This window comes from Triturus cristatus, chromosome 7, assembly GCF_964204655.1.
Source record: "Triturus cristatus chromosome 7, aTriCri1.1, whole genome shotgun sequence".
Classification (NCBI taxonomy): Eukaryota; Metazoa; Chordata; class Amphibia; order Caudata; family Salamandridae; genus Triturus; species Triturus cristatus.
In genome coordinates, this window is record NC_140590.1 from 1,638,179,682 (window position 1) to 1,638,195,247 (window position 15,566).

The following is a 15,566-nucleotide window of genomic DNA, read 5'->3' on the forward strand; positions in this document are numbered from 1 at the left end:
AGCTCGTCAACGTGGTAGAGAGCTTGAGAGATTGAACCGCACCCAAGAAGATAAAAACTCAGCTTTGCAGACAGTATATAACTTTACTCAAGATCATCACAGAGACAAATCTCGCTCTCCTTTAACCCCTTCGACGCGCATGATGGAGCGGTTCCGTCATGCACGTCGGTTGCGCTGTGCGCATGACGGAACCACTCCGTCATGGCCCCGCCCGCGCTCAGAACCTTCAGCGTGGCGCGGAAATCCGCTCCGCGCTGAAGGGGTTAAAGTCCACCTCAGATGGAGAGTAGTCCTTGACAACATATCTCTTCTCTTGCTAATTACAAGATTTAGCTTAAATCTCTCAGGTTTATGCTATACAGGGAGACAAGCATCCTCAACATTCCAGATGAGTATTTTCTGCACTCTTTCTGTATTTATTTACTCATTCTTGTTAATGGTTACCAATATCTATTTGTGTATGCCTTCGATTTGAAACTTATTTAAGCTGTTTCCAAATTTTTATAAAAATGTATTTTATATATATTACTTATTATTGTACCTCATAGGACTTTTATGTGCTATCTCCAATAGATATATTTGTATTTATTCTAATGATAAATCTGTTTATAATCTCCTTTTCTACATACCTATTACTAATTTTAAGATGGAATATGGTTCTTAGTAGCGTATTTTCTTTTTTTTTTATAATTAATAACTATTCTAGTTCATGACTTCCATGTTCATATTTCACAGAAATATCCTATCTTTATACTCAGCAGATGGACATTATCTTCACTATTTCTCTCTCTATTCCCTTATTATTGTTGCCAATGTTCAACATAAGATGTTTATCTTTTTCTTCAATATACTTTAAGGTTTGAATTTGTATATTTTAATAATTATTATATACATATATTATTTGTTCTGCTTGGGATGAATGTTTATTACATTGGCCATTTTATTATTTATTAATGCTGGTATTTATTGGATAATACTCTCTTTACTGTTTCTTTTCTCATATTTATTCAATTGCAAGTCTGTCATTTGAATTGTATTTATTTTACTGGTAATCCTTTTTACAACTATGCCTGCTAAATAATATTTATTGTTATGAATACAATCTATTATTTATATGATCCTTTATGATATATCTAGAATGAAATATTCTTGTTTATATTATTGACATGTATGTCCCTTTAGAATATTTTCTAGATCTCTTTATTTTATTTCCCAGACACACCCAGGTACATGCTTTATAATGCTTGGTACTTCCCTTCACAGATCACCATCAAGTATAATTGGGCTCTATAGATCCTAATATTTTCAATAATAATCGGTCCTGGTTTCTGCTTAGTACTCCTGGTGGGGGCCTTGCCTGGAGCGGTGTTCTTGTGAACCCAGACCCGCGGTTAAAGTTTTTGATCCTGTAGTACTCTGTACACCAGTTTATTGTAACTTGAACATATTTCCTATTCATTCTACACAATATATTTTTTCTTCTTATTGACAAGCAGATTTTAGAACAATTGTTATACTTGTTACTGGGAAACCTTTCCTCCATAACTCATTTTATTCTGTCTACAAAAGTTAAACAAAACTTTCAATACTCCTGCAAATATGGTTGTTTCCCATGCCTTGTGTGCAATATCATGGAATGTTCATGGTTTGACGCATTATATTAAGAGGAAAAAAGTTTTCTCATATCTTCAATCCAAAAAAGTAGATGTGGCTCTTCTTCAAGAGACACATCTTGAGGAATTTGAATCAAAAAAATTGTGTAGAGACTGGGTAGGAAAGGTTTTCCACAGCAGTATTCATAGCGACAGTTCCTCAGACTCAGGTCCTACTCGAAAATGTGGTGTGGCAATTCTCAATCAAAAAACCCTTCCAGTTATGGTATCCAAAACATGGGTAGATCCAGACGGTCGTTATGTCTTTGCTAAACTGCATATTGGTGATACTCATATCTGTGTGGGATCAGTATATGCCCCGACAGATTCCAAAAAATCCTTTCTCCTACATCTGAATCATTTGTTGTCAGAGATTGATGCTTCACAATACCTTATAGGGGGTGATTGGAATTTGGTGAGAGATCCGATTCTTGACAGGACAGGCCCTTTTGATAAACATAATGCTGCAGACAGGGCCCTCATGAATGACATAATTGATGATAACGGCCTTGTTGATCACTGGCGTCTTGCACACCCGGATGACACTGAATACACCTTCACGTCCCCCACTCATGGAACTCTGTCTCGGTTGGACTACTTATCTCCCAAGGTATAGTCCAATCAGTTCAGGAATCCCATATTTTGGAAGCATCAATATCTGATCACTCTCCAGTCTTATTACAGTTACAAACAGGGATGGCAAGACCAGGTCGCAAACCTTGGAGGATGAATATTCAACGTCACAAAACTCCTAAGGGTAAAACACAATTACAGGATCATCTTCACAATTATCTTTCCTTAAATCAAGGTTCTGTGACTTCTGGCAGGACTATGTGGGCTGCTGCTAAAGCTACCATCCGGGGGCAACTTATGCGGGATGCAGCTCAGGCCAATAGGAAAAATGCTACTCGACAGAAAGAATTATAACAAGACATTGAGCAATTCACCCGTTTATATACCAAAAAACCCAATTCACAAAATCGTAAATCATTAGAACAAGCCTGTATGGCACAGAACCATCTCTTTACTTCCAAGGCAGAATATGCCCTACAAAAAATGAAAGGGACGCATTATGAACAGGGAGAAAAGGCGGGTAGACTCTTAGCAGCACAATTGCGACAAAGAGAAGTTGCTATGGCTATCCCAGCCTTAAAATCACTTACAGGTAATATGCTGACTCGCCCTCAGGATATAGTTAATGAATTTGCTTCTTACTATAAATCCCTTTATACTCCAGGCACCCAAATAGACCAAGATAAATTGACATCCTTTCTCGCAGAAATTGATTTACCTCTCCTTTCTGCAGAGGACAGAGTACTTTTAAATGCAGAAATCAGTAAAGAGGAAATATCACAAGCTATAGCCAAACTCCCATATCATAAAGCACCGGGGGAGGATGGATTCCCTGCAGAATTTTATCGTTGGTCAGGCGACAATGTAGTGGATTGTTTACATGCTGCATTCCAAGAGGCTGAACACACATCTTCCCTAGGAAATCTCTCTAATAAAGCTATAATTGCTGTCCTACCTAAACCGGGGAAAGATCCAGTACTCTGTAGCAGTTATCGTCCTATATCACTTCTCAATTGTGACATAAAAATCCTAGCCAGTATTCTTGCCTCTCGCCTTCGTAAAGTTATTCCCTCCTAAATTCATCATACCCAAGTGGGATTTATACCTGGACGCTCCTCTCGAAATCATTTGCGTTCTTTAACTCACACCCTTCACGCTGCTAAAGTTCTTCAAGACGATGCCATAGCATTATCTCTCGATGCCAAAAAGGCATTCGATCGAGTAGAATGGACATACCAATTCAAAATTTTAAAACAATTTGGATTGGGAGACCAGTTTATAAATAAGGTACAATTGCTGTATGAACAACCCACTGCATCAGTTAACTGTGGAGGTTTTGTTTCTGATCCATTCCCAATCCGTAGAGGAACTCGCCAGGGTTGCCCCTTGTCGCCTCTTTTGTTCTTATTGGCTATTGAACCTTTGGCAGCTGCAATACGACAATCAACCTCAATTGTTGGTATTCCTCTTCCATTGGGAGAATCTAAACTTTATCTCTATGCAGATGACATTCTACTTACCATTACTGACTTATCAAGATCATTACCATCACTACTTCAAATCATAGAGAATTTTTCTTCTTTTTCTGGGTATAAAATTGACTGGGATAAGTGTGAAGCACTTCCTATATCTGATGGCACCTCATAACATGTGATACAAGGTTACCCCTTCCATTGGCAGTCTTCTCGTTTAAAATATTAGGGTATTGTTGTGAATAAGCGAACAGAAGCCATGGTTCCAGATAATATAAATCCCTTACATACCCAACTGCAACGCGATTTCGATAAGTGGAAAATCTTGGGTTTATCTTTGTGGGGTAGAGTACAAGCTGTGAAAATGGTCACTCTTCCACGTTTTCTTTACACACTAGGAATGCTTCCTCTCCATATTCCGTTATCCACACTACGTCTCTCATAGATTTGAAGATTAAATCCTTTATATGGGGCCCCATCAAACTCCGTTTAGCCATCAATAAACATATTGCCCATCATTCCAATGGTGGTCTGAGTCTCCCCTCGATTGAACACTATTCAATTGCATTACAATTATCCCAACTTACATACATGTTTCACGATAACTCTAACACGCCACAATGGGTACATACTGAAAGATTTCTCTTATCCTCTGAATCGGGTCTTTCTGCCTTATATGGGTCAGGTACCAGTCGTCTTGATCCCCGTAATCCTATGTTATCTGCAATGCATAAAATTTGGCAAAGGTCACACCGTATTTTAGGCTTTAATCCACGTCTGCATGTAAAGGCTTCAATATGGAATAACTCTGGAATATGTATTAAAGGGAAAACTCTCTTCTGGCCTACATGGAAATCGGCGGGTATCCTGACTATAGATCAGATTCTTCATAACGGAGACCTCAAATCTTTTTCACAATTAGTTGAGGAGTTTAAACTTCCCCTATCACAAAAGGATACCTATTTACATCTATATAACTCTCTTCTTAAGGCTTTAGGCTCAAAACCCTGGACACTGCAAATTTCATCAATAACATTTTATCTTCATACTTTGGGGGAGGCACAAAGGGGTTATCTCTGGTCTGTACAAAACACTCACAATGCAATTATTTTCTCATCCTTTATCTCATGACCTTCGTTCCAGATGGCAATCACGCCTAGGACTTTCCTATGAAAATAAACAATGGACAACCTTACTGGAAAACTTAGTTAAAGGCGCCCGAGAGGCTCGCTTAAAATTTTGTATATTTAAAATAATTCATGACTGGCACTGGTCTCCGGTAAAATTACACAAAGCAGGCCTATTACTGCATACTAATTGTTGGAGATGTAACGCCTCTGGTTGTGACATTGTGCATATCATATGTAAATGTCCCATGGTGAAACTTTACTGGTTATATATAGGTCGATTTCTACGTAACACCGTCCCCTTACATTTACCACTCTCGCCAGCAACAATTTTACTGCATGATTTACAGGATTCCCCTACCCTTTCCAAACGCAATGTCGTCTAGTTCACACTGCATTAGTTACTGCTAAAATGTGTATACTAACACAATGGAAATCCTCATCTCCGCCATCACAAGAGTCTTGGCTTACATCAATGATCCAAATTGCCTCACATGAGAGAGTCGTTTATAACATTCAAGATCGAACTGAATTGTTTTGACAGGTATGGGATCCTTTCCTGCAGGTAAAAGATATATCTGTTGCTAACCTTACTTCTTAGATTATTTTGTTCATTATATTGTATTGATCTTTGGGTACTGTTAGTTCACTGATTTATGACTATGCTGCATTGTCTTCAATTAGTCAACCTTTTACTATTATATTTATCCATACTACTGGTGGGATTATGTATTCTTTATAATGCATTCCCTTATAATATTCCAAATGAATTATTTTAATGAAATAAGGAACTTGTGTTTTACTAGTTTGACATTCTATCATTTTCAGATTTTATTGATTTGTTGTCAAATTAATGGTTTAATGCTTTAATATTTTATATCCACTATTTAATATTTAATGATGTTTGTATTTCCTTTATTTGATATAATATGTTTTGGCCTTAATTCCCTTCTTTTTTCATCTATTCGATGGATTTTGATACATTTGCTTTTATATTTACAATTATATTCATAATTTTTTCTCTACTATAATGTATTTTAAGATATGCAATGTTTTCATATGTTTATTGTACCGTATTTATGAAATCCTAATAAAAAATTATAACACAAAAAAAAAAGTGCAGTTTAAAAGCGGATGTGTGTTTCAGGACCATGGACAGCTCCATCCTGAACTACTGAGGAAGTAGAGATTTCAAGGAGTAAAATTCGAGTTCTTGCTTCTTTGGTGCAGTGTGCACCAGGGTATGGAAATGTGTACTTAAAAGCACATAAGAACCAATACCAGGTGCACATGGGCATCTAGTAAAATTAAAATGCTTTCTGAGTCTGTGAGGCTGGGCTGAAAAGCATCTACGGATGGCGCACAGTTAATGCAAATGACTGACACAGACTTAGGCCCTTATAACGAGTTGGGGTATTTTATCCAGAGTGATAACACCAGGTGAAATTCTAAAACTCAGTACTTCAAGTCTTTTGGGGCCTACAATTATCAGGTCTGCAAACTCAGGAGCCCGATAACTCCAGGCCTATAGGTATTGGACTTGTCTTTGCTGCTGTGGGAGAAAAACGACTGCCCGGCCTCAGTATGACCCATAGAGCTGCGCATGGGGAGCAGATAATGCCCCTTCCCTGGGTACACAGATGTCTGCCCAGATGCCCCCACCCACCATCGTCCTCCATTGACCCCCGCTGACCTCTCACTAACACGTTTTGCTTGCTCGGAGCGAAACTTGGAAAAAACAGTAGGTCTCCAGGTAAAGAACCCACTATCTTCAGTTCCGAGAAAAACTGTGAAAATCTGTGGCAGTATTCCCTAGTTACTGCAGAAAAAGAGGAGCAATCTTCAAGGGAAACATAAGAAATGTGTAGAAATTAGGGTGAAAAAATATATTAATATTTCTTGGATCGATGCCAAAACTATTGAGAAAAATACCTGAAAAAAACCTCAAATTGTCATTTGTTTTCATCATTCCTGAATCTTTAGATAACCATCTTCGATGTAATTATCAAACACACTGTTCCTCTTTGTGTTGCGGTGCACCATTAGCTAGGTGTGCCTGGCGCAGACCAGGGGGGTGCAAAAACAATGTGCTGTCTTTGGGACAGGCGTTAACTCTGACACTTTGCATCTGGACTAAGGAAAGTGTGTAAATGAAGAACAAAGGAGCATATTATCAAGGACGGCGTTAAAATTATCGCCGCTTTAGTGGCAGGAAACTGCCCCTAAAAGCAGCGATAATGGCCTGATAATATGCCGCAGAGAATTCCAATAGAAGCCCATGTTCTGGTGTGAACATGGGCTTCTATTGGAATTCTCTGCGGCATATTATCAAGCCCATTATCGCTGCTTTAGCTGCAGTTTCCTTCCGCTAAAGCGGCGATAATTTTAACGCCGTCCTTGATAATATGCCCCAAAATCGCAGTTTGAAGCTGCCGCTCTGTCTTTCACTGGAAATGGACAGACCTCAGTATTATGTTAGGCCAGTGGCCCCAGGGTGGGAAGATGGGGCACTACCAGCAAGGGCCTGCAGCTGCACCACTGCTACTCTCTTGCCCCATCAAGCCTTGTAAAAATCAGAAGGCAAAGATGGCCACCCGAATGTTACACTTTGGCAAGCATCTGTCAGGGGAAAGAATATTGGGCCAAATGTATCAATCCAATTTTGCATTCGAAAATTGTGCGAATCGCTAAATTTGACTATTTGCGAATGCAAAATAGCCTTTCAAGATGGATGAAAGGCTTTGGCAGTGCATGTTAGGTCATCACAATTTTTTGCGATTACCTAAAATTGCAAATAAAAATAGGGAATTGCAATTTGCGATTCCCTAAGCACATGTAGCAACCATTTCCTAAATGCAAACTGGGCATTTAGGAAATATTAATACCATCGACTCCAAGTCAATGATAACCATGTTCAAGTTTTGAAAATGCAAAACAAATGCACTTTTCAAAGTGCCATGTAACGCACACATTCCCTAATTGCGGTTGCGACTCCGTGTGATTCGCTATTAGGTAATCGTTATTTTCTTACATATCATTTTGCATTTCCTAAATAGCGGTTACCTAAAATTCGCTATTTAGGGAATGCAAAATGGAACTTTGATACGTGTGGCGCATTGTCATCTGTTCGGCGCTATCTCTGATTCTACTGCCACTCTGTAATTGGCCACTGGGTGATTGTGGCAGCACCCGGCATTCAATGTCTAAACCGAGGTCAAGTTGACTTAGTGGCTTTGGCTGGTTGACTTCCTTGCAAAGATGCCCTATAGAGTTATCCACTGCTCATAACCCCCTGCAGCTCTGTTCAGCAGCTGCTAGTAAAATGAAATGAGTGTATGCAGTGGCTGGTTTTCTTTGACAGCTGTCACTGCAGCTCCACCTTCAACCCTCCCATCCTGCCTCCTGTCTTTATGATGATCCTACGCAAATGTTGTCTGCCTGGGAATTCACAGAAAACCTGTCACTAATTTCCAAATCTCTGCTACAAACAGGTAAAGCATCCGAAACCTTTAGGGAATTCAGAAATCAAAGCTGTCTGCAGAAGCATCAGTGCCATAGACTTTGGTTCTCTGTCTATCATTCCAACAAACAGAGCCAAGCTAACACTGTGGCTTGCCCCGCCCCTAAGACAGAGACAATAGCGAGATATATCACTGAGGCTTCATATGTGACTGACTTTACCTCAGCCATCTGGGTGTGCAAAATGTGCGTAATTTGCTTTCTTGTCCGTTCGCTGAATTTTGGGAAAATTATGTAAAAAATTATGCAACATGCAAATTAATAATTTAGCGCTATATTTCAGCGTGAAATGCATCGTTGTGTCAGTTTTTGATCCGAGGACTCACTTTGTGGTAAAAAAAAATGGGTGCAAAAAAAGACAGGTGGCGCAAGCAACATTCTCTTGCATTCTGGCCGTTTGCGATACTCCTGGTAAAATGATGCCTCAAACGCCACATAATTACACAACATGGCGCAATTGCATGAATTTTGCATAACAAGCGTAACGTGAAATTTCTATTGTATTGCCCAAATTACTCTGATGTCATTTAAATTCCTCCCGGGCCTACCTATAAGAGGCCCGGGTATTTACGGAAGTGTTCCGAGTTCTCAGAACAACCAGACGCGCTCTTCCTGCCCAGGGGTTACTTCTCAGAAGGTCGTGCTGCCCTTTTAGAAATTAGAGAGTGCCAATTTTTTTGTATGGGGGGGTGCATCAGTGAGTGTGCACACAGGCGCGTGCTTGCAAAAGGTGCGGTGAACGTGCACAGGCAGCCTGACTGACAAGGTGCCCCCGAGAGACCGTAGCAAAGGGGCTTGTATTCTGTAGCAAAAGGGCAAATTGGTTTTATATTTATAGCTCGAACCGGCCATCATTTTTTCCTTTCATTACAGACACTTTCAGGCAAGGACACGATATAACATTTGATTCCATCTTGTGTGAAATGTCAGATTGGTATTAAAGTGAGCGCATTGTCAAAAGTTAAACGAGGGGGACTCAAAGAGCAGATATAAAGCAAGGGAAACAGATTTTACAGCCAATTGACTGTTCTATTTAAATTTCACTCTGCTTCTGTCTACTCCATCTTGGAGTATCTGAAAGGACCCACAAAGTGATTCCCTTAATTCAAGTCATGCACAGGGCCCCCTGGAATTATGCGGCAGGGGAGTACCAAATTATGCGGAAGGGTTGACTAAATTATGTGGCAAGAAAAAGCAAATTATGCGGGGTAACGCAGCACACTTTTGATAGTATTACGTCATTAGTCTGCAATTTTAACACATGGAATTACGGTCTGGGCAACTTTACCCCTCATTAGAACCATCATCATAAAAATATCTTTATTTCGGCAATTTGCCTTAAAAAGTACATAAAAAAATAAATATATATACAGACAAACTTGGCACAGAATGAAAATATGTCATGACAATACATTAAGTAGTGCATAGTCCCCTTCTCCTATTCCACATTGCAAAGAGGAATTTAGAGACTGCAAAAACTATACATTCAGATGTGTCTGTTTTTAAAATTCTAAAAGCATGGCTACATTGCCGAAAACCCATATTTTTGCAGATAGGCACTATCCAATGCTTCCTAGCTTTTGTGTATGCAGGGCAAAAAAATAGTACATGGAGCTCATCCTCTTTAACACAACTGCAGCCAGGGCAGGTCTCAACAGAATTTGATGCCCAGCTGCTAGTGAAAGTTCGCAGAGGTAGTGTGCCATATCTCCATTGCAAATATAGTTTTCTTGATGATATAGGATAAATAATATCCATAAAATTCTCGAATTGATAAAAGTCCTTGACACTTAAAAAAGATTTAGTTAAAACTCCAATATTAGGGGCAGTCTGCACTCTGTTTTGTTTCTCAGCCACATAGATCTTAGTGAGCATCTTCCGTGAGATCATCTTGCAGCTTAGTTCCGGTTCATACCACATATCACCCAGCCCAAGTTTGATGCACTGGGATTTTATAAACACAAACCAAGGAATTTTTAGTACACAGTTGCTTGCCAGAATTTCCTTCAGCTCTAATCTATAATACAATAATTCCGGCGTAGTCCACAACCTATGCCAGTACCTAAGAGGCTTCAGAGCTAGTTCATCATCCATCGACCTCAGATTCAGATCCATCCTCAAAGGATGCAACGGAGTACTCTGTGGAAGCGATAGTAGCTGTCTGATGAACTTATTTTCAATTTTGAGAAGTTCCAACCCAGGTAAATGCCCCCAAAGTTCTGCTCCATATAGAATTGCTGCCCTGGCCTGGCTCTTGTATACTTCGAGCGGGGGTTTAATTGGTTTTTATGTGGACGTGTTGGAAAACTTAAGGATACCCCCAGCATACTGGGCTAGTTTCAACTGTGCCTTGGCAATTTGTGGAACCCATGAAAGATTTTCGCTCAACGTTACTCCTAGGTAATCAAAAATGTTAACCCTTTCCAGATTTAATGATCCAAGTTTAGGGTTTGGCCGTGTGGAAGGTGAAGGATTAAACACCATATACTTTGTTTTATTCACATTAATTTCCAGGCCTCGACCTCTACAAAAGTCCTCGAAACTATCAAGGACACGCTGGATTCCCATTGGTGATTTGGAAAGTAGCAGGGTGTCATCCGCAAACATGATTGCTGGCACCCTGCTACCTGCCAGAATTGGGGCGTCATTATTAAGGGCGCTATTAAGATGGGAAATCACACCATTGACATATAAGCAGAACAGGGTAGGTGCTAGAACGCACCCCTGTCTCACCCCTCTGCCAATGGGAAACTTGGAGGTTAAAGCCCCGTTCTTCCCATGGCGCACCTGGGCAAAGTTGCCCTCATGCAACTTTATCAGTATTGGCAGGATTGGTAGAGGTACCCCCAGACTGGCCAACACGCCCCAAAGTTTCCCTCGGGGTACTAAATCAAAAGCGGAGCGGAGGTCCACGAATACCATGTAGAGGCTGCCACCCTCAATCTTTGCTGTTTTTCATTAGAACCAGTTTAACAACCAAATACTGGAAGAAGTAGTACAAACAGGACTGGTTAACCTTTGCAAAGGGCCTTCCATTGCACGCTAACCCATGACGCTGCGTTTTTAATAACTTTTGATCATTTGAGCTAGTAACAAAGGGCCTGATTTAGATCTTGGCGGATGGGTTACTCCATCACAAAGATGACAGATAGCCAATCCGCGAAATATAAATCCCATAGGACATAATGGAATGTATATTTCGGCAAATGGGATATCCATCACCATTGTGATGCAGAAACCCGTCCAAGATCTAAATAAGGCCCGGTTTCTTTTTTGTTGTTGTTAAAAACTGCAGTTTATGCAGCAGATGGTGAATTGTGTGGCAAATGTGGAAAATGCATAGTTAGGCGAAAAAGTCACGGCCATGGATGCGCATAATTCCAGTGGCCCTGTGTATACACAACCTACAGCTGGAAGCAATGGTGGACGTTTTACCACCTGTAGCAACTGTGCAACTATCTGATGCTGGTTCAGGGGGGGCCTAAACTCTCGCCAATGAGCTCTGTATTTCCCAAATGGAACACACCCTACTTGCGATGAAACACAATTTAAAACTACTACAGCTACTTCTCAGTTCGTGAAAGCTGAAAAATCAACACAAACAGAAGGCCTCTGAGAGACAAAAAAGGGCTTTCAGGATGTTGACACAGAATATCACCTGAGAGAATGAACTTGTTCTTCACTCACTCATTAATGTACGATGATACAACGCAAACATTTACAACACATGCCTTTACAACGCAGTTTTACATCGCAACAACCATTACAACACATGATTTTACTTCACATGCCAAAACAACGCATTTTTAGAAAATACATTTACCACGCATTCCTTTACAATGCATTCCATTACAACGCATATCATTACAACGCATATTACTTTTAGGGCAACAGTAGGGTAAGTGCTGGATAGTGTAGAGGTAATAATTACTATTTCCACTCCAGTGAGTGCAATAGTGGGGGTAAGTGTTGGATAGTGTATGGGTAAAAAATACTATTACCTCTCCATTGAGTGCAACAGTAGGGTAGGTGTTGGATAGGGGAGGGGTAAAAATTACTATTCCCCATTATTTACCTTATATTGCGTTGTAATGGCATGTGTTGTAGTGACATGCGTTGTAATGACAAGCGTTGTAGTGACATGCGATGTAATGGCTGCGTTGCAATGGCATGCGATGTTAAGGATGTTGCGTTGTAATGACTGCGTTGTAAAGGTTGTTCCCCCTTACTCATCCACCTATACATTCCTCTCAGTGACTTAAGCACCCGTACCTGAGATTTGTCTGTAACCTACATGCGATTCATGCGTGAACTGTACAGGTTCTGTGAGCGGTGAAAGCATTTGCTGGTCTGCCCTGGTAGATGTGTCCTGCAGGGAATGGAAGATTACATTTTGTGCCTTCTCTGAGTGAGAAAAGCTCGCTTTGCGACTGCAATGCTTCACCTGTTCTGTGCCGACGCAAACCCTGCACTTCTGCTGCCCACTTACTGCTGTTCTGTGATGGGCAAAGCTTGTGCTGCACCTAACCTAACTGTACCGGTTGTCTGAGGCAGGGAAGCGTTCCTGTTTCTGCCCACGGTGTACCCATTCTATGAAGAAAGGGTGTTTGAACTGCTGTTGCCCCATCTTATGAAACAGCAAAGGTTGTACTGAATGCACTTGCATAACATGCTCTATGAACCAGGGACTTTTTCACAATATACCTATAGACATGAGGAGAGTGCAATATTTGAGTGCGGAAACAGGTTGGTGGAAAAGTGAACCAGTGTCTGTTCCTTGCCTCTTCTGTTTTTTAATTCTGTGGCAGGGAGACACCCATAAAACATATTTAGCTCATCACCTGGAGTTCTAATGTTGGTCTGACCAGAGCTTAATTTCTAAAAGAATAAATGCCAAGGCACAATGTTTTGTTCAGAAGCCTGTAGCCCGCACTATTGAATGTCGGAGTGTCGAATATCAGACTGCACAGTCTTGATTCCACCTTATACCTCTTTAATCCACTCCTGACCTTATCTCATTCATGTATGTTCTTTTTCATCCCTGCTTTCTTCCTTTGTCATTGTCTCCTCACATTTATCATCCTCCTTCTTTCCCTCTTTTGTTTATCTCTCTCTCTCTCTCTCTTACTCTGGGTGAAAGTCTGATGAGGAAAAATAAGTGCTGACTCCCAGAATTGAGTGTTGGTGGAGCACAGCTCCAAGCACCACCTCAAATTAAGCTCTAGGTCTGACAGTTTAACAAAGGGAGAATGCAATTGTCGATGTAAGGGACATCATCTCCCAGCAGTGCTCTTAAAAGCTTCCCAGAGCTACTGATGAAGAATACAGCACTAGGTAGGTGACTCTCATCATTCGATTTGAGTGCATTCATTTATGCTAATTCTATAAGGAGTTAGGCTATTCCTTCCTGTAGTGTTGTCCTTCTGTTTATATCTGTTTCTAGAGAACATGCAGCAGTCCTTTTGCTCCTCTCACTCCCTCTTTAGTGTGTTAGCTACCTGCCTTGTCCCTGTCCGCCATATGTCAGAGAATTGTTTGATGTTCTGAATGTACTGCTGCTGTCCAAGTTGTACCTTTATTGTGTTGTGACGCTCAGCATAAAACTTTCCACTACACTTAAGACGAAATGATTCGCATTTCCAATGGTTGTTTTTTGCATGATTAAAGGAAAGAGTAACCCTAACAACATAGAGCAGAATTTATTTTTCGTTGTATGTGTGAAACAAGCACTTTTTGAATAGCACTATACAACTTTGTAAAATATTAAAACATAGCTAATAAGTGGCTCCATGTCACATTTCACCCCTTCAGACAATTTTCGCACTTTAGATGCGAGCACTTTCATGCAGGTGAAAGTGTTAACAGCAACACTAATAGTTCCACAAAGCATCTTGTGGTTCGTTGAAAATCCAGGATTGGCTGATGGTATTTTACGTCATAGTACCACGTGCTAGACTTGAAAATAAAATTAAATTTAGATCCTGGCTTCTTGCCTTTTTTTCTTGTAGGCAATCATGGGTTAATCCACTCAGTGGGTGACAGGGCACCGATAGCCTTTCAAATGCAAATGCCAGCATCTCACTGAAAAGGGCCAATACTAACATCTCTTGGAAAAAAGCATGCTAAAAATACATTATTTACCAGAACAAAACAAGCCAAAGCAGCTAAAACTTTCTGAAGAGAGCATGAGAAAGGAAAAACAGTGTGGTGGCATCCCTCTTCCTCAGCTCATCCTAATTCTGGAGGTTGATGTGACTTAGTTTGAGTATTGCAGCATGTGCTGCAGGCGCTACCCTAAGATGGCCGCCAGTGACTACATGAGCCCAGCAAAATCTGAAAACTCACCAATGACAGCCACAGTGCTACTGATCCTACCTGAAAACTTAAACACAGTCCAACTAACAATTGCCCTATCAAATTTGATTCCCTGGAAGCAAGAGTCACAACTGAAAGTCACCTGAACTCAGAGGTTTCAATCAAACCTTAACTCGTCTGTTGAGGGGATGGAAATTTCCCTGTATTGTTCTGGAGAGCTTGCTCCCCAAACTTATGTTACTCTGGTTGATGTCACACATGCTTAATTTTGTTTCCAGTGCTCGGCACTGGTACTTAATTCTCAACACCGGCACTTAGGACAGCCTGCCACTTGGTGGTTCTCTCTGTCTAATGTAGGGAGGAACACAACAACAGCTGTTTGTTAATTCAATATACACTAAAAATAACAAATTCTCGCCGCCCCCAGCAATTCTTCCAGCTTTTGGGGCCTGGAGTAGTCTGAATTGTCATTGGCAGCGCTGGCAGGGGATGTGAGCAGAGCAAGTTGCAGTGGCCTGTTGATGAGGGCCCTGGCACTTTTTTTTTTTTTACAAATTAAGTCCTTGTTTAGGTTAGCCTCAGTGAACATGACAATCATGCATGTTGCCTGAAAGCCCGAAATGGCCAGAAATATTCGAGAAATGCTCTGAGGAGGGGCACTTAATGTACACAACCCATAGGGAGATTGATAATTGTCTTCATCACGGGCTGGTGAAGACGAGCAGTGGAGATCGCCTTGTTTTTATTGGAATGCAAATGATTTTATACCTGTCACCTTCATAGATGTTGTTTGAAGGTTTACTAGTCTCACTCAGCCCTATGCTGCACAACATACATGTAGTACGTGGCTGGCGGAGTGGGGGGGGACTTCAAAAATGTCACGGTGGTCAGATCAGACGCGGCTCCTC